The sequence below is a fragment of the Canis lupus genome, chromosome 31 (assembly GCF_003254725.2).
Source record: "Canis lupus dingo isolate Sandy chromosome 31, ASM325472v2, whole genome shotgun sequence".
In the NCBI taxonomy this organism is placed as follows: domain Eukaryota; kingdom Metazoa; phylum Chordata; class Mammalia; order Carnivora; family Canidae; genus Canis; species Canis lupus.
In genome coordinates this window covers 21,565,967-21,584,739 of record NC_064273.1, presented here as the reverse complement: position 1 = coordinate 21,584,739, position 18,773 = coordinate 21,565,967, and the positions used below count along the sequence as shown (strand labels likewise).

At 42.3% G+C, this 18,773-nt stretch overlaps 1 long non-coding RNA gene across 1 annotated transcript; it reads right to left on the bottom strand.

Moving 5' to 3' along the window:
- Window positions 1–4,156: 4,156 nt before the first annotated feature.
- LOC112661753 (uncharacterized) lies at window positions 4,157–17,442 on the bottom strand. Its single transcript, XR_003137936.3, has 3 exons — window positions 17,048–17,442; window positions 6,164–6,371; window positions 4,157–5,433 (listed from the first exon to the last, which is right to left on the bottom strand). It is a non-coding gene; the product is annotated as an uncharacterized LOC112661753 (long non-coding RNA).
- Between the last annotated feature and the right edge of the window lie 1,331 nt (window positions 17,443–18,773).

The window sequence follows — 18,773 nt, the reverse complement described above, 5'->3', positions numbered from 1 at the left end:
AAAGATTTATTTAATTTCAGAGAGAGCACACATGCACAAGCAGGGAGGAGGGGGCAGAGGGAGATAGAGGATCTCAAGCAGACTCTGCACTTGATCTCACGACTCTGGGATCATGACCTGAGCCAAAACCAAGAGTCTGACACTTAACCAACTGAGCCACCTAATTGCTCATATAATATAAATAGGTGATCCTGTTGGTCAAAAAAGTATGTGCATTTTAAGTTTTGATAATATAGATAACATCCTCTTAAGGATAAATTTATCCAATGAGCAGATTTAAGGTTTCATACATGGTTACAATATGTTGAACAAAAGGGAAAATAGAGAAGAGTTTTAGGAGGGGTTATTGCTACGATATTATTTCTAAGGGATCTCCAAATTGGGTGTTATTTTTAAGCCTGCCTGTAGAGATTAAAAGGACAAACTTTCATATATATTTTTTCAATAATGGAATTTCTTAAAATGAGTATGGAGATGGCCTTCTTGATCTGAGGAATTTAGGGAAAAAAGCCAAATTGATGCTTGAGCTGTCTGTAATGAGTCCATACAGGTCAACTAGAAAAACAGTCCCTTTAGTCAAGACATACATATGCCAGGTACAGGTAGTCTCCGACATCAGAACAAGCTGTATTTTCAGTCAGTGGAGACTTGAATACATTTCCCCATTCCACGTAAGTAACTGTGCAAGGCCCTGAGCTGAGTGGGATACAGACAAGTATAAAATGGTATTTCTTTCCCATATGAGCTTATGATCTAGAAAAGAGGACAAGACATACACAGATAGGAAACGTGGGGTACAAGCTTGAAGCACTTTTATAGGAGAGCTACAAAGCGTACTTTGGGAGAACAGAGGAGAAAGATCACTCTGGGTGCAGGCCTTTCCAGCTTTTCCTATGTGCTAGGCACAGGCCAAAGGATCAGAAATTGTTGAGCTGTCAGAATTTGGGAAAGGATGAGATTTTCCTAAGTGGAGACTGGATAATATCCTGATTGGTGAAGCTTTGGCAGCACAGGATGAGTGAAGATGGCAGTGACATTTTGTGGTTGTTTCATCAGTCAATCTACTCTTTCCAAGACAGCAACTGGCACCTGATCCCCTCACTGACCTTCCCTAATGACTGCTCTAAGCAGCAGCTGATAGTTTGGGCATGGCTAGTCCAAGGTTATTCATGTTTTTGGTGGGGAAGGATAATAGGCCCTGAAATGTAATGGCTGACACCTCATCACTCAACCCATGCAGCAGAACCTGTCAAGGACCTGGCACCTCATCACTCAACCCATGCAGCAGAACCTGTCCTTACACAGAATAAACAGTGTGTGAACAGTCAACAGAATTGCATCTGTATGTTGCAGGATTTCTGTTGGGCGTCATTCCTAGTTGCCATGTCATCAGTAGTGCTGGGTATAAACCACTGTTTCTCAGAGTTGGCTTGTGAACCATTTGCTTCTGGATCACTTGGTTAGCCTGGTAAGAGGGTAGGTTCCTGAGCTTCACTACAGAATCAGAAGCTCTGCACACGGAGCCTGGAAGCCTCCACCTGGACATGTTTCCAAAGTAAGAATTACTGCACTACCTCTTCAGTAAATGTAGAATTTTTCAGTCATTTGTTTGCTGTAATGACCTTTTATTTACTAAAAATCACCCCTTGGAGCCCATGGGCATAGCGTGAAATGTTCATTATATTTAAACTTGCTTTTACAATTGGACTTGGAATAATAATGGTGTAATTAAATCAGTAAACATTTGAATATGACATAAATCTGCAAGACGGTGGATTGAGCCTCAAGGATACACTTCTTCTAGTGCAGTCATTTACACACCACAATAAATTATGAGGCAGTGTGTTCAGACTAGCACTGCAAAGAACAGTGGAAGAATGATATTTGATAAATCTATCTAAAACAAATCCATTACTTGAGCGGTTAGGAATATATGTGTTAACCAGGTGCAGACTAATACTGGAATACTTAGATCCGTTATAATAGTAGAAGAAAGCCCCAGACCCTTTATGTGTACATTATTTCCTTATCCCTACTGCCAGGAAAGAATTTGAAGTCCAAAGTGCAAAGCTGAACTCTTGTACCAGTTTTTTTTTTTGTTGTTTTCATTGTTTTCTCGTCAATATTACCTGAAAACCACCTAATGGGTCAGCTTTTTTTTTTTTTTTTTTTTTTTTTTTTTTTTTTTGAGTGCTTCCAATTTACTAATTTTTTTTCAAGCTTTTTTGCCTCTTCAGAAATTTTCCCCAAATTTCTTTGACAAAAGTACTGGTCATCTCTTTATTTTTGGAAAAATTCTAATACTCCATGTTTTCTATATATCCTTCAATCCCTTGACTTTGTTTTCTTTACCCCCTCTTTAATTTTTTAGCTCCTGAGTCTTACTGGTGACAGTGAATAGTCTCTAATTCAGCAGGTTTCTGGGGAAGTGGGTCAGATCCTAGGCAACCCTCTTGATATTCTTCAAGTTTGCTTGTTTTGTTTTGTTTTTGTTTTTGTTTTTTAAAGAAACCATGTCCATGATGTCATGCTTCACTCAATTCATTCAGCATTCTGTGTACAAAATCAAGTTCCTTTTACCTTCTCCATCTGCCACAGCACCCACTTTCACTTCAGCTACCCTTAGTTTGTCATTTCAAAACACACAAGCACTTCTCTGCTACTTACCCCTTCCTCCAACCTAAACACACACTCAGTCTTACGCATGTTCCAAGAATTTTTGGCATGGCTGAACATATTGGTCAGGAGGACTCCAAGACTGGGAGATCAGGAACTAGCAGCCTAGGAGAGCTGGGCATCAGAGAAAACCCAGCGACCCTGGCAGATCTCGGTTCTCTGGGTTGTCACCATGGGATTATGGTTAGGTTGGAGCTAAGTGTCCTCGGGGAGATGTGCTACAGGAGACCGTTTAATTTAATGACTGAAATATAGAAGTGTTAAAGCTAGTGTTCATTTAACATATAATGCATGGTAAGACACTGTGCTCTTTACATGCACTATTTCACCAAGCTCATCATCCTTCAGAAATAGATTCATCATTTCACTGGTGAGACAACTGGCACAGAGATTAAGGAACTCACCCAAGTTTCATGTAGTCTAGCGCTCTTGAAATAAAGCATTTCACGGTGCAGTTTTTCTTTTCTTTTTTTTTTTTAATTTATTTTTTATTGGTGTTCAATTTACTAACATACAGAATAACCCCCAGTGCCCGTCACCCATTCACTCCCACCCCCCGCCCTCCTCCCCTTCTACCACCCCTAGTTCGTTTCCCAGAGTTAGCAGTCTTTACGTTCTGTCTCCCTTTCTGATATTTCCCACACATTTCTTCTCCCTTCCCTTATATTCCCTTTCACTATTATTTATATTCCCCAAATGAATGAGAACATATAATGTTTGTCCTTCTCCGACTGGCTTACTTCACTCAGCATAATACCCTCCAGTTCCATCCACGTTGAAGCAAATGGTGGGTATTTGTCATTTCTAATAGCTGAGTAATATTCCATTGTATACATAAACCACATCTTTATCCATTCATCTTTCTTTTCTTTTTTAAAGATTTACTTTAGAGAGATTGTGCGAGCAGGGGGAGGGCCGGGGGGTGGGGGGAGAGAGAGAGAATCTCCGGTAGACTCTGCATTGAGCAGAAGCCTATGTGGGGCTCGATCCCAGGACCCTAAGATCATGACTGAGCCACCAAGGTGCCCCTCACAGCACAGTTTTTCTTATGTTGCCCTTTTGATATTCACAGGCCTAACATTCTGGCTGAGGTAGCAAGCAGGGTTTTGGAGAATTGGGACTCAAAACAAGGACTCCAACTAGAGATGAGCAGTGCAGATAAAATGGGTAGTCTGAGGAAACTCCCTTCAAGGGACGCACCTACTTCAGGGCTCTTTGGAGCCAAATATTCATTCCACGGGTTAAGAGGAGAACTTTATCTTGGCAGCACACACATCTTGAACACAAATGTTTGCCAGGCTGAGGGGATGCCTTCAGATGAGAATACCATGTCCTAGGGGTCAGGATTGTTCCCCCTGGTATTCTCATAATTTTTTTCCATTGTTTTCTTTTTGTTTGTTTTTTTGTACAAATGACTTCTGAAATTACAGTTTGTACTTTGCAAAAGAAAAAAGGCCATAACAAATTACTTTAAATCAACTAAGGACTAAAAGAGGTTTATTCGGTTACAGTGTATAACTGACAAAATGTTGCTAGAAGAGTTGCTAATACAAATATACACTAAATATGCTAACAATTATAGTTAACTATTTATTTGTAAATGATATAGTCAATTATGGGGAAAAAAAAAAACTGCAGAGAAGTCCAAACCTGAACAATTCTGTAAATCAAATCATTAGCTTTTCTCTAACAAAGTGGGGGAAGGGACTAGTTCTTGGATGAATTTTACGAAAACATTAATGTAACACTTGCTATTCTACAAAATAGTTCTCTATTTCAAACTGACTTTGTAAAGTGTTAGCCCCTTTCTGTGGATGAAGACACAGGCTTAGAGACGAAAAGTGGATTCTCTGGCCTCACGACATGGTTATGTGGCGAAGCTTATTAAAGTTGAACCTAGATTTGGGACTTAATTTCAAAAATGAATTTTTTTTAAATCAAATCTTTGTCTCTTGTAGGGAAAAGACAGGGGCTACCTCTCAGATATCATTTACCATGCTAATTGGTAAAAAATATTTTATTAAAAACATTCATTGTCGTAGCCTTACAGTTCCCCCTTCAGATTCACATAAAAGTGCTAACTTCGAACTAAAGTTGTCTGAATAGAAAATTGTTAAATGAGGGGGAAATATGGCCAATTTGTAAAATCTGTTTAAAAATGTTGCCAGACAATTTTTATTTGTATGTAACTGAAGAGTAGTAGTCATTCTAATTTTTAACGACAGATATTCTAGTGATTGTGTCAGAATGTGTTTAGTCCATATTTCTGTCAGTTGAGTTATGAAAAGTGCTTCTGAACAGTTCTAATGAACACACCATAAGTTTGATGCAAAGGATGTGAATACGTTTTCCACTAAAGATAAAAACAAAAGATGTGGGCTTGAAGGTTCACATAAAAATGTTTGCATTCAGAATGCTGCTGATAAATCTGAATGATCTTACTCTCTTAAAACTTAAGGTGGAACATCTCGGTGACCAGATTATGATTCACAAAAATAATAAAGTCCGAAGTCTTAAGTTTATCCAGCAGGGTGACTCATGCTTCTTTGTCATCCTCCCACGGCAGCAATATGTTCCAGTGAATGCTAGTAACAGGCATCATACCCTGTTAATGCTAACATGTAGGAGTCAGTCGGAGGTAAAAACCCCTATCACGATTAGCATTAACAGCATACAGCCTACAGCAAGCCTCCAGCATTCAGAGGATGAGGCATAAAGAATTTAAACCACAGATTTCCCCTTGCTGGTCTGCGGCACCTGCAAGAGAGAGAGAAATGGTTGCGTGTGTGTGTGTGTGTAGTTATAATGCTGGAGTAAGGGAATATAAATCTGGGAGCAAAAACAGACTTTATTTTCCTTTTAAGGGAGAGGGTTAGCTCATGAAATCCTAGGAAGTAATTTGTTGAAAAAGGTAGAGAAACCAGGTGATAAAAAGACATTTTTACCTTTACGTATATTTGAAAGTAAACTTATGTTTCAAATTCTGGATTATTTATACATACGTAGCCTGTTCTTTTTTTTTTAATTTTAAAAAATTTTTTAGAAATTTTATTTATTCATGAGAGACACAGAAAGAGAGGCAGAGACATAGGCAGAGAGAAAAGCAGGCTCCATGCAGGAAGCCTGATGTGGGGATCGAAGCCTGATGTGGGGATCGATCCCGGACTCCAGGATCACACCCTGGGCCAAAGGCGTCTCTAAACCACTGAGCCACCCAGCAGTCCCTAGCCTGTTCTTTTAAAACAAAAAACCAAAACAACTCTTCGAAGTCACCAAATGCTAAAATGTAAAGAGGCGATCATGAGTTTGGGCATTACTGTCTTTTTTGATTTAAGTTTTTACCTGGGAACCAGATAATTTAAGTAAAGGGCCCAAATATTCAAAAGAGTATTTTATGATTTGTGAAAACTAAACCTGAATCCACCTGGTTTATAAAGGTTGAATTTGGGCTAGATTTTTATTCAGTAGTAAACAGTTGAGGCTTTACCTTTCTTTCTTTCTTCCTTTCTGAGAGATAGGGTACACGCAATGGGGGTCTCTCCTACAAATGAATCCATCATAACATGGCTCCATCTGCTCTTTGGAGAGTCCTGTGGGGAAAGCACCCCCCAGTGGCTTTGGTTTTGGTCTACGTAAAGGAAGTAGGACTTAAAAGGTGCTGTTTCTCGAACTTCTTGTCTTCAGCAAGGAGTGGACTAAAAAAAAAAAAAAAAAAAAAGAAAAAGATGAATTTGCTACTTCCTGTTTGAGTCTGATTTTACTCTCTCAGATAAAGTGACATTTCTCCCACATGCTTCTGGTTGCAGTGTTACTATAGCAGAGCCTAGAAGTTACAGTATCATTCAAGTATGTGGTCTCCTCAGTGCAAGAGGGGAATCACCTTCTCTTTTATTTAATCATGAAACCAGCTAGATGTAAAACTGTGATTAAGTTCAAAAGAAATTATAAAGTTAAAAATTCCCCAATGAACGTATTTTGACAGGGCTGAATATTGTGGTTTGGAAATTTCCAAACCAAGGAAATATATCATTCTTACTGATAGTAATTTTTTTTTCTTACCTTTGGTGTTTTTTTGAGATGAATTAACTTAAAGCCGAAGAGCTTTGAATTAAATGATGTCAGTTGAGGATTTTAATACCTTTTACAGATTCTTCAGTCCGTAAAGATCATAAAAATAACTACCCCCCCCCCCCCCATCCACAGTGCCTTAGATACAGTAAATACTCCACATATATTAATATCCTTATGCTGGTTCCTCTCCAACCAATATAATTCAACCCTTTCTTAAAGAGCTATGTCTAATTTGTGTTGAAGGTAAATTGTTTGCATACTATTCTACCCAGGAGAAATTTTTCTCCTATTCTTTCAAGATGACATCTGAGCACAGGTATTTAAAACAAATGCGTTTAGTATGATAACTGGATTTTTTTCTTTCATCTTTTGTCACAAATTGCCTGATTAGAGTGCTCAGAAAAGTGGCAAGTGTTTTTCACAATGTGCTATGCTGTCTTAAACATTCTAACAGCTTTCTTTTTATTGGCTCAAACTCTATAAAGGTATGCTGAAATGAAAAGCATCGTGCATCTTTTGATCTCAGTGCTCAAAAAGAAAACCGCGGTACTATGTACCAAGACAGACTTCTCAGGCATGAAGAATTCCTAAGGCTGCGCAGAATGAGCAATTTGTCTGATGCTACTACACAATCTTAAGTCTCATTTAAGACAACATAACGAGAGATAGAAAACATTAGCCCTGGTAAACAGAAGAAAGGAGAAAATATCCTGGAATAGCTTTTTAAAAAGTAAATTGAGTAGACTTTTAGACATGAGATTGGCCAGAGGGCTCATTACTGTTGAAGCTGTGCTCACTTTCAGTATTTTTGACTAGGCTTGTTAACCAAATTAGCCAACAACAGAACTGCTGTGTGTCTGAGTGGAAACTAGTGATCACAGGAAACAAAGCCTGGTCTAATATAGCCAAGACATTGGGCAGAAAATGCTGTCACGAGGCAATGAGGAATGAATATAGTTACTCCACTGGTAGAGTGGCAGGGTAAGAACTGGACACAATTCTAGACCTAGCAATCAACAGCCATGGCTGCTAATAAGCATTTGATAAAACTGTGACAAGCATAATTTACAATGTATAGCAATATAAATTTATCTGGATCATACAATATAAATTAGAGTGGGAGTCTTGACAGTGGTGGTTCTGAAGACCTATTTCAGACCCCCCTCACTCCACATACTTTATTAGGCCCACATCCATTGTCAAGATAAGCTTTACTACTGCACAATTCTATTCAATTGCTGAAGATAGGTTCCAAGTTAAATCTGAGACTTCAAAGAAACTATCCATTCTCACCTTGGATAAAAATCTACCACGATGAAACCTTAGATATATACTAGATAAAAATACTAGATATCTTTCATCATATGGCAGGCCTACTTTTCCTCTGGTAGTAAGAACTGAAGGGAGCGCTCTGGGAAATTTTTCCTCAAAGTAAGCTTTTCTAAATGATGATTTTTTTTTTTTTTTTTTTTTGAGGAGGGCCATATGATTTCAATATATACTTTTTTTTTTTTTTAAAGTAAACTGCACCAAACGTGGGGCTCAAACTCATAATACCGAGATCAAGAGTTGCATACTCTCCCAACTGAGCCAGCCAGGCACCTCAATCCTTTTATTTTTACCTTACCGATTTGCTAGGAAAGATGGTATCAGCTATATATTCAGAACAGAAGTTTGTCACTAAGGACTTCTTTTCATAATGAATCTTAAGTCATATCCTTCCACAATCTTATATGTCTCTATATTTTACCATTTTTCTTATTCTCAGCACCCACTACTTAATATTTGCATATCTAAAGAACTGCATGCCATAGTTTTCTTTTAAAAAAGAGTCACAGTGGTTGAATTTCATAACCAAGCCATCATGAGTTTATGCATCCTGAAATATGCAAGTACTTGGAAACTATTAATTTGTTGTTACAAAGTAAATGTACACTAATTTCTACTGAAAGGCATGATCCTAGATTGATATAGCAGTACAAATTCTAGTCCAAAGCCATTTCAATGGGTGAAAAGTAATTATGCTTTTGAAAATTAAAATGGTTAAATTCAGATAATTTAAGTGTTTCCCACATTTACTTAATTTTCTTATATACTAGTCAAAACATAATCATTAAAATGGAACTCAATGTTGAGCACTATTTGGATCCAATCACTAAAAGCAACTAGTGTATAATTGCCTAAGAAAGCATTATCTTGCTTTCCCACCAGAAGTTACTCTGATTCCCTATATTCTGAAGTTGCTTATTTTGGTTTAGGTCATGAAAGTAAGCAGTGAAGATTAATACAGGTATGTGAAGATCAAGATCCTGAGAAAACTTGGACCTGTCACAGTTAATCTTTGTGATGACAATTTCTTGATTACCATTTTGACCTAAGGTCAAACGATGAAGGTGGCTGCTAACATGATTCCTTAAAGACCTGCCCCTCTAAAAATTCTACATCTGTCACAGTGTTTCCCTTTCCTTCCACTTAGTCTGGATTTCTTACATTAGAACCATCTCCTTTGAGTGGGAGAAGCAAGGTGGCAGGTAAGGTTTCAGGTGAGCTGTTCTTGCAGTGGAAAGAAGTTATCTGCAGAGGGAGGAAAAGGTTGAGTTGGAGCCCCTCCTATTGGCACTTTGACTTATTTAGTAGGTTAGTTAGCTAAGTCATCTTGGAAAGCAGAGATCAAGGACTGAGGAGACGGATTCATGGTGGATAAGTTTTAAAGGGATAAAGAATGATTAGAGGAGAGATGAGGATATACTTCAAATAGTTCAAGAGCCAATCCTTTTCATGTCCAGCCTAGAACAGTCACAGATTGAGTATTTAGAACAGTATCACCTGAATTTGAGTTCAGTCCCGTTTTTTTTTTTTTTTTTTTAAGCTTCCTACATTGGTCTAAAATCTCCTAGTAAGTGTTGAGTCTCTCAGTAACTCTTCATAATTACCTTGAGGATTGTGACAAAAGTAATGTTCAAATGACTGGTTTCCTAAGCTGTTTATTTATGTGAATTTTTTAAATCACGTTTTCTATGATTATTCTGTTACACCTTAGTAATCAATTTTCAGGTTAACCTCTGTGCTGTCAGGCAATGAGGCAAAGAATATTATGTTTCCTCTTGAATTCACCTGAGTTCACCTGTTACTGATTGAGATGGTAAGTAACTGGGGTCAAGTCTTCAAAAGCATACAAATGCATCTTCTAAAAGTAAAATGGATTGTTCTGTCAGAGTCATCCATATCCTGACCTCTTGGTGAATGGTAAGATAACTTTTTATATCATTAGCTTTTTTCTTACATTTAAGAAAAATTCCCAGTATAAGCCATTCCTGGGGAAAAAATGATCAACTCTCTCTGTCATCTATTTTCACAAAAATCTAACATCCGTTGATAGTTCTAATTATGAATTCTTTATTTTTTAAAAATATTTTTATTTACTTATTCATGAGACAGAGAGAGAGGCAGAGACATAGGCAGAGGGAGAAGCAGGGTCCATGCAGGGAGCCAGATGCGGGACTCGATCCTAGGACTCCAGGATCACACCCTGAGGTGAAGGCAGACGCTTAACCGCTGAGCCACCCAGGCATCCCTAATTATGAATTCTTTAATTAAAATACCATTTCTAAATTAACAGCTCCTTATTGAAAAGACTGGTTTGCATATGAAACAGCTTTAGTACAACATACCTTTCTGTATTTTGAAATACAGAAAATGAATGTTTTAAAGATATATGCCAGTAATAATATTAACACATAAAACTAAGTGTGACATACTTTTGAACTGTCTCACAAGAAAGCCAATGTGGAATTCACAGGATCACTATGGAAACATCATACTGAGTGGCCATTTACTGTGAACGTACAAACAAGAAAGAATCTGGACCTTAGAGGATTATTCTGCTTTTCCCAGTTTTAAAACCAGGAAGTTTTTACTGAAACCTACTTACAGATCTTATGTACAAGCAGAGCAGCCTTCCCAAAAGATTTATTGTGGACAGTGATTAATACCTTCGCTTTATAGATAAGAATGTGGAAAAAAAATCAGGTTAGAAGTATTTGCCCCCAGAGCCAGTCTGTGGAGGAAGCAGAAGTAGGTCCAGAGGCAGCTTGAGTCCAGCCCCCTCCATCCTCAGTCAGTGTGTCACAGAGGGGGCACTTCCTCAACACCCCAACCTCACAACAGCTCAGCTGCCAGCCCAAAACTTGGGGAAAATGTTATCAAACAAATATGGACAAAAACAAGGGGCAGGAAGGAGAGAACTTAGAAGAGAGATGCATTCTTTTGCTTTAAATCATGGCCATTCTTCTTTCAAAAGTTCTCAAAAGGTTCTCCACATACTAACCACTTAAACTTTTAAATATACTTCCATGAAGAGAATTATAGTAATAATTTTCTATTTTTGTTTATAATTTGTTTTCAATATTCTTTACCCCCCTACCCTCAATTCCCCCAGGGAGAAAGGAAACGTGATGGCAGTTACCAACTCTGGAGTGCTCTGTCATCACTTGAAGAGTTACCTTTTCTAAGAGACTTCCTCCTCCTCCTCTACCTGAGTTCACAGTGTTTATTCTCAACATGGAATTTCAACAAAATGCCTCCTTGGAACTTACTATGTATAACCTGTTTGTCGGTTACCTGTACTGGGGCCTATATGTCTGGCATCCTAGGAAAAGTCCTCTTTCCTATTTCTTCAAGCCACAACTTACGTGTTTCTATTTCTACACATGATCATGGCTCCAAACAAGGAAGGATTTGTGTACTGGGAACGATGTCAGACAAACTGAGCAAGTTCTGGGAAACTAAAGGTTTGGTTTTGCCTGCTTAAAAATTAGTTTTCTTACTACATATGGGAATACCCTGTTATAAGGCAAACACCATACCGTTTATGACTTACACTCCCACAGCGTTTTACTCATGTCTTAACACACCAAATGAAGGTCAGGATTGGTGCTCCTTGAAATTCATCTCGAAATATAATGTCCTGTGTACGCTTAGGAACTGGTCTACCTACTTCAAATTGCTCCTCAGATATGGATTCACTCACCCTGCTTTATTTCTTTCCCTCACCAATAGCAAACCCCTGGAGGCGGGTCCCTCTTTGGCTCCTGGTGTGACCATCTCTCTCTCTCTCTCTCTCTCTCTACCTCCCCCAGCGTGGTTAGTCCTGGCTCTGACTTCCACCACAGCTGTCTTCACACTGCGCTGTGATTACTTGTTGTCTCTTCCCCAGTGCTGAGGTGTACTTGAGGGCAGAAATTGGGTCCTACCCCAGTGCTTGATACACGACTGACACTCTGAGATTGACACCTGACGTACTTCAAAGGAATTTCTGTCTGCACAACCGGCTTGGCTTTGGCACTGCAGCATTTCAGAGAGATTGAACTAATATGCAGATTCTTGGAGAATCAGTGTTGTAGAAGCTTATAAGTGTGGAAATATATAAATGAGGTCTGTTGATATTCCACATTAGTAATGGACTACTTACATTTAGGGGATTCCAGGCTTGGATGTCAGTCCACAAAGTTTGATCATTATAGGATAAAGCTGGAGAATCCTACCAGAAATAATCATCTGAAGTTATGGGTAAAACTTAGGTTCCTGTTCTTTCTTTTTTCTAAACCACCCTTGGATGTCATAATATGTGTTTTCACTTCATTGTGGAGGAGTGTGCCCTTAGGAGATATGCGTCCAAGCATTTAGAGGTGAGATGCCAGAGATGATACAGACATCAACAGAGAGAGGTGAAGGATAGGGACAGAATGAATGAAGGCAGATGTGACAAGTGTTAACAATAGTAAGTCCATGTGGAGGGTCTCAGAGTGTCATTACTCTGTTGCATTCAACCTGTCTGGGTTCCATTCTTGACCTCGGCCATGTTCCTAGCTGTGTGATTTTTGGGAATTTAAACTCTTTAAGTCTTTCTTGCTTTAAAAATGGAGATAGTGATAGAACTGACTCAAAAGTTTATTGGGAAGATGGAATGACACAATGAACATGAAACATTGAGGGTGGGAGTGAGGCTCATAACCCAGGCTCAGTGGATGCTAGCTGCGGTACTAGCGGCAGCAGTCACAAGTACCTGCTAGGGCCTGAAAGTACCTGTCCCTGTACTACCTGTTGCCCTTGTCATTTGAAAAGTACAAGATACATCCACAACTATTTGACTAAATCATGATATAAATTAAGAGATTATCAACCAACACATACAAGTCAAACAAAAATAATTCTTTGGTATCTTAATCTCTCAATCATAAAGGTATACCAAAATGCTTCCTTAGGAATTTTCTGAAGTGTCTTTTTTCTTTGGATTAAGGAGAAAAAAATTATTATGAAACTCTTAAAAAACTCTTTACAACCAACCAAGTTTTTGCCTTGTCAGGATTCTAGAGATCATTTTGTCCCTATACACTTTACTTTCTCAAATTGTCTTTGTATCTCGCCTTCCAAATTGGGTTCTTGAAATATGCAAGATCATACGGGTATACAAACTAATTGCAAACACTTATATGGGTCTCTGGGCCAGGCAGGAGTTTGACTTCTTATTCCTCATCACAGCCTTGGGGATGAGTTTTATCACCTCCCCATTTTTCCTTGGTGGCCCTAAGGGTCAGGGTGCAGGCAGGGGCACTAATCTGCCCCAAGTTAGAGTGGGTAGGCAAGCGCCCTACTAGAATACAAACTTGAGCCATTAAGCACCGGTGTCCACGCTCTGAACTGCAATGCTGGCCCGACGGCAGCTGAGCAACATAAAGGAGCATAGCATTTTGTTAGGACAGCCGGAAACTTCCACTGTATAGAGAACATGCTCATTATGGAGAATTCCACAAACGTCATGGTATTTCATTTCACCTTAGCCAAACATCAGCTCCACAATTTCATTAAATCAGCTGTTTGATATTCTTCACTAATCTTTCTGCCCCACATGTGGATACTGTTTTTCAGAATCGGTACCGAATTGGCACAGTCTGTCCCAAGCCATGCCACTTGACTGATGTTAAGTCTCTTCTGCTGGCTAGCATGTCATCGTGAGTAGGGGTGGGACCTGTGCCTTTGGTTCACTGTTCTTCCATTGCTCAGTCTTGTAGCCATGGGCGAGGATGCTGAACTGCTCAGATGCGTGATGTGTTACTTGGAGGATAAGTGTGCTTTTGGCCCTGACTACTGTAAACCCAAAGACAAGACTGATGGACAGAGCTTCAGTGTTTCATGGCAGGTGACAATTACACAGCAGTCATCAAATTAAGAGTGGTGTTTTCTTAAGAGACTGAGATAGAGGGAATACCTATAAGCAAGATGTCAGTGCAAAGGTGGAATAAAGAGAGACTTCTAAGATTTTAACGCTTCTCCATGAGAAGAAGCATTTCACAATTTTCTTATTCTATCCAAATTCAGCCAATGTGTGACAGCTTTGAAGCCAGTAAGATAGTGAAAGACAACCATACACTGTCCAGCCAGTTATCCTGGTACTTACTTACTCTGACTCTCTTTTGGGCAGAGAGGATATGAATTCACTGAGTCCGACTATGTCTTAGAAGAGGTATTGAAAGTGAAGTGAAGTGGTAGTCATGCTGGAATCATAGAATTTCTTCATCAGTTTAAGGGACTTTAAGAATGACTCAGTCCCAGCCACCTATTTTAGAGATGGGAAGAATGCAGCACAGGAATTTGCACAGAGGTGGGACTAGAACCTACTATGGTTCTCAGGCTGGTGCCCTTCCCATAATACCAGGCTTTTGCACTGTGGGCTGCAGGCCCATCACCAAAACTGAAAAGCTACTAAAATCAATAGTTCAGCTATGATTCACAGCCAGTGACTCATAAAAATGCAGAGATGCCAACTAGTCAAGGACAGAGGTGTTCTGTCTCGGTGGAAGGTAAGAGTCCATACACCACTTCCATCATTCAAGCTACTGACTTTTCCTAGGTTTAGAAGAGGGATTATGAAAGTCCACCCCAGAAGGGTCACAGCTGAGATTCAAGGAAGCCTGGAGCTCACAGACATGAATGCAAGACTGTGTGTGAGGATGCATATTTTCTCTTCTTAAAATTTCTGAGAAAAGCATACACAGCTTCCATCAGATTTAAGGTAGGAAAAAGGCCTTCAGAACTAATACTCTAAAATGAAAAATCTCCTTTAGATTGAACAGCAGAGCTTGGTCATGACATAAAATAGTTGATCAAAAAAAAAAAAAAGGTTCTCAAAAGTTGAAACCTAGGGGGCTTTTTGGGAGTGGATTTTTTTGATTGACAGACTAACGAGCTATAAAGAAAGATGAAGGTTATTTATTTTCCGTGTTGGCCACTGGAAAGTAAAGAATGACAAAATTCACAGCACATCCTAGTTTAAGTATTTAGGTCCCTGACAGGTCAGCTTCCAGGGCGATCTCCTGTTAGCCCTGTCTCCTCTGACTTTTTAGATTCATGAGGGTAGGGACTGTCACTTGTTTGGTCATGCTGGCTCCTCTCCAGTGTCCAGCACGGTGACTGGAGCAAACAGAACGTGATGATGGCCTTCCCGTGAAGAGCATGTGGCACTTAGGGATTTTGTTTTTTTAAAGGCCACTAGAGTATACCGTTTCCTTATAGTTAGGTAAAAACAGAGGAGGAATCTGTGCAAATGTCACCGTTCTGCCTTGAAACGGGTCTCGGCCAGTGGTCATGTTTTCTCTTTCTTGACACGTGTGGTGTGTGGTTAGGAAGCTCTGTCCTGCAGTCAAGGTGAGCTGACCGGCCGGGCGAGGGAACCTAATTATTATTACAGGCCATTACGGAGTAGCCCGGGCAGCAGAAGTAATTACTGAATGCGCTTGGGTCCTCTGAAGGAAATCACGGAGACAGAAAAGTCTGATGGAAATGAGCCTGAACTGACAGGGCTTAATGTGCCGAGTCCCCCCACTCCCCAACATCCCACATCTCACAGGTGCGCCTCACGGCAGGCTTTACACTAAGAACCTAATGACCTTAGCAGGGAAAACACAAATTCTGTGAGCCACGAGTCCTCATGGGCAAAATGGGCATAACACCCCCTACCCGGCCAGTTTCCTATCATTATGACGATCAAATAAGACAATGCACAGGAAGTCGCCTTGTCAACTTTTTAGCGTACATTCCTGCTCGCACAGATAAGCACTTCAATATACATACCCATTTGAAAAGATCAGTCCTACGATTATTAAAAGCTTGGCTGCCCTAGTTCATTTAGATGATACATTGTGTTGAAGCCATCTATATAAGGGAGGCACTCCTTCAGGGAGATGAAGGGACATAATGAGTGACTTGGGCTTTGAAATATCACATAACATGATGTAAAAAGTCTATTTCCACTTAAGCTTATCTATTTGACCCACGATATAAATTCTATTATGACCATCACTAGATACCCTCGGCCTCTTCAAATTATAGAGGAATCCTAGATTTGCTGTGTGGTCCTGGAGAAGTAACGTCACCTCCCTGGGCCTCAAGTTCCCTCCTGTCTTAGGACTGGATTCCCGTTTCTCCCCGTGTCGGGCCGTCAAGCTCAGTAATCCTAGCTTCCCTCGGATTCCTCATCCCCCCCCCCCCCACTCTGCCTGCTTGCAACGACACAAAAATCCACAAAACTACAAAACTCGAAAGACCCGGCCCGCCCTCGGGAGCTGCAAAGTGTCGGGCACAGGCGCCCACAGGGGCTTTACGAGGATAAAGCAAGGGAGCCCACGTGCTGTGCAGAAAAACTGCAAAACTGCCCCCCCTGGCCTGGCCTCCCCCGCACCCCGGGAGCGAGCCAATCCCGGAGCTCACTGCAGGTTCGGCTGCGGCCTCCCGTCCAGGAAAGAAGACCTCGGTAGGAGACGTTTAGGGTGCTGCGGCCTTTTTTTTTTTTTTTTTTTTTTTTAGAGAAGTAAGGCCTCTTATTAAGTTGCTTTTGAAAAGCAAAGCAAAGCAAAAAAAGAAAAAAAAAAAAAAAAAAAAGGCACGTGCTGCGCGCTGCCGGCCCCGCAAGTGTGCCCTGCGCGCCCCGGGCCGCCCCGGTCGCTGAGCTGGTCCTGGGTGCGCCTCCGCCAGGCCGGCGCGGGGAACTCGGCGCAGCGGCGCGCACTGGGGCGGCCCCCTGCCCCCCGGCCCCCCGGCCCCCCGCCCCCGGCCCCGCGCCCCTGCTCCCGGTCCCCGCGCCCCTGCTCCCCGCGCCGCCTCTCCTCCCGGGGCCCGCGGACAGCGCCCCCCGACGGGCGCCCGCTCGGCCGCCACGTGCGCGCCCCCGTCCCTGGGGCCGCGGGCAGGGCAGGGCAGGGCGCGGAGGGCGCGGAGGGCGCGGAGGGCGCGCGGGGCGGCGTACCTGGCGGCCGGGCGGCTCCGCTGTCCCCGCGCTCTGGCTCGTGGCGTCCGCTGGGTCCCCAGGCTGCCGGCGGCCCGGCCCGGCCCGACCCGACCCGACCCGACCCGGCGGGGCCGGCCGCTCGCAGGAAGCCCGCGCCAGCGAACGTGCGACCCTTTTATAACCCACTTGTGACTCATAACCGACCGGCCGCCCGTTCTGCAAAACCCCCCGCCTCGGCCCCCTCCTGCCTGTTCTTGGAACCTACAGCTTGAAAAACTTTTTTTTTTTTTCTTTTTAAAGGAAAAGTCGAAAAAAGCCCAGCGCCCCGAGGATTGGTGTTTTCCCCCTTTCCCTTTCTCGTGGGCTCGTGGGTCATTCTCTCTCTCTCTGTTTTTTTTTTTTTTTTTTTTTTCTCTCTCTCTCTCGACACACGCCGCGTACTTTCCTGCCTCCACGCTGCCGGGCTCCGACTCCAACCTTTGTTCTTCATGAAAAGGAAACGCATTCAAATGAGCGCCCCGTCGGCCGCCGCCGGAGGGGAAGTTGCTACTTTTTGCAACTGGGTGCCAGGGCGGCCTGGGCCAAAGCCGTGCCCCGAGCCCCGGAGCCAGGGGAGGGAGCCGCAGAGAAGCAGACGCGAGCCTGGGGCAGGGGCCCTGACCGAGGGGGACGTGGTCAAGCGTGGTCAAGCGGCCCCTCCAGGGGAGCCTCCCCTCTTCGCCCTTCGAGAGGCAGAGTTCGGTTTGGGAGCTCTGCGTGGGGATGGAGAACGGTCGAATTGGCCGCATTTGTGCTTGGGGGATGCTGGGATACAGGGCTGGAATCTTCTTTCATGTTGACCTCAGCCGCATGCTTTCCCGGCCCCCTTCCCGCCTCCAGGACACATTCCTGGAGCATATGAGACTTGAGTCTTTGAAAGTGTTGACTTCATCGCCTTTCCTCTTGACCTCTCCCATCCTACCAAAAGGGGGGGGCATTTTCCTGGAGCAGGTCATCTGACACACTGGGGTGCAATGGATAAACCAGATCTAAGACATGGCACGTGTATACTGCAAGACTGGTTGAGTAACTCATTCTTGAGCCCTGGTGTAATGACCTTTCAGAAGTTGAGGAAGAAGACAGAAATGCGCAGGAGAGAGAGGAGGTGGTCTGGGGTGGATTTAGCCTCATCCCCCTGTGGTTCATGCCTTTTCCTGGATAAGACAGGATCCCTGCGGGATCCCTCTTGTAGTTGAGTCTCCATCCCCAGGGCAGAAGACATCCTGGAAGAGTGTGCATTAAGCTGATGTCAGAAAATTCATTTCTGGAAACTTGGGATGCATTGTCAGAGCACAGAGTCCTTAACTTACATGGTGGGGGTTGGCTAAGAAACTGGGAAGCATTTAAAAATTCTCTGTTCTTAAGACTTAACATGGCCATAACGATAACAGGTAACGGTTATGAAGCATTTGTAAATGTTCCAAGTGCCGAGCCACGGTCTGAAAATCCCTCCATGAGGGACACTGAAACACAGCAAGACCACACGCTTTGCTTTGGGTCCTAGTAGGTAGCAGAGATGAGATTCAGAGCCAGCTCTGCCCCGTGCATATGGCTCCATTATACAGCCTCCCTACCTGCTGGATCCACCATTCCCCGGTGATCTGGAGCAGAATAGTGCAGTTGGCAGTGGGGAAAAGAATCATGGTCCTCACCGGGGTGGGTCATACCCCTCTGCTGGTTATAGACACCTGCAAACCCTTTCCAG